The sequence below is a fragment of the Panthera uncia genome, chromosome F1, assembly GCF_023721935.1.
Source record: "Panthera uncia isolate 11264 chromosome F1, Puncia_PCG_1.0, whole genome shotgun sequence".
In the NCBI taxonomy this organism is placed as follows: domain Eukaryota; kingdom Metazoa; phylum Chordata; class Mammalia; order Carnivora; family Felidae; genus Panthera; species Panthera uncia.
This window is the reverse complement of record NC_064813.1, coordinates 183709-185136: the sequence shown is the minus strand read 5'-3', so window position 1 is coordinate 185136 and position 1428 is coordinate 183709. Positions and strand designations below refer to the sequence as shown.

The window sequence follows — 1428 nt, the reverse complement described above, 5'->3', positions numbered from 1 at the left end:
GAGTCACTAACCCGAACCCTAGGGACTGGGTGTAATCGGCTGCACCCGCACCTAGATTGTTCTCACTGGGTAAACCGAGTCACTAACCCGGACCCTAGGGACTGGGTGTAATCGGCTGCACCCGCACCTGGAGCGTCCTCACTGAGTAAACGGAGTCACTAACCCGTATCCTAGGGACTGGGTGTAATCCGCTAAAACCGCACCTAGACTGTCCTCACTGGGTAAACCGAGTCACTAACCCAAACCCTAGGGACTGGGTGTAACTGGCTGCACCCGCACCTAGACTGTCCTCACTGGGTAAACCGAGTCACTAACGCACAGGGGCTCCAGTACAAGCGCAGGCACAGCTCCCTGCGATCCTCTCCGCAGCTCCAAGCGTGCTGACGAGGTCGCTCGGGGCAGTGGAAGCAGCACAAGCTAAACTCTGGCGCCACGGAGGGTTCCAGAACGAGAACTGCGGTCAGCCTGACAGCAGTACGGTCCGCGGGCGCCTGCTGGCTCAGTCGGGGGCGTGGGCGACTGTACGTGGGGCCTGGGGTCCGAGCCCCCGACCGGAGGAAGGGCTGCTAAATTCCTGTGACAAAGAAGTGCAGCCCGAAGGGGACTCGGCTGAAGGGAGACCTCGAGTGTCCCCGGAGCGTCCGATGTCCCTCCAACCCACACACACATCCGGAAGGCAGCACGCACCCGCGGCGAGGCTACGCGGCTGGGCGCCCCGACCCCTCCCACCCGCGCCCCCCGCCCCCCGCCCCTCACGGCACCCCTCCCGCGGCCCCGACCATGCTCGGTCGCCCTCCGCCCGCGCGGGGCGCCCCGGTCCCCCCGGCGCCCCCGGCCCTACCCGGTCTCCCCGTCGCGCGGCGGCGGCGGCGGCGGCGGCGGCGGCGTGGCCAAGACGCGTCCACTGAGGAGACCGGCGTCCGGGACGCTCCGGCCCCAACGCGGACCCGGAGCCGGCTTCCGCCTGGCGCCGGAAGGCGTACGCGCGCGGGACCGGAAGTCCCGCCCCCAGGCCGCGGGCAGGGGCGCGGGGTCCTCGGGGCCGCCGGCCGGTGGGCCGGTGGCGGCGGTGGGGCCCCGCGGGGCCCAGACGCGGAGCTCCGCTTTGCGGGGTGGAAGGTGACGCGGGCGGGGAGAGGGACCGGCGCTGCGGGACGGGAGGCGCAAGTCCCTCCCACCCCCCCCTTCTCGGAGAGACGGTCGGGAGCGACGAGCGCGCGCTGGAGATCGGAGGAGGCGGGAGGGCCTGCGGGAGAGAGGGGCGTCGGAGAGAGCCCGGCCGCACGGGGGAGCCGGGGGGCTCCATCGGGGCGCCGCGGGGATGGGGGGCTGCATCGGGGACGCCAAAACAGTGATCAAGGCCTTTAAGGGGGGACCAGCAGGGCTCTTACCCCTCATATCACCGCATTGGGCGGATCGCCCCAACCA

The 1428-nt window shown here is 70.6% G+C and overlaps 1 protein-coding gene across 3 annotated transcripts in view; it reads right to left on the bottom strand.

Moving 5' to 3' along the window:
• The window catches only part of DISP1 (dispatched RND transporter family member 1), a 182957-nt gene extending 181859 nt beyond the window's left edge, over nucleotides 1-1098 (bottom strand). For all 3 annotated transcript variants that reach the window (XM_049633766.1, XM_049633765.1, XM_049633763.1), the window contains exon 1: nucleotides 842-1098. The gene's annotated coding sequence lies outside the window, so the exon portion shown is untranslated. The remainder of the gene's footprint in view (nucleotides 1-841) is intronic.
• Nucleotides 1099-1428: the final 330 nt, after the last annotated feature.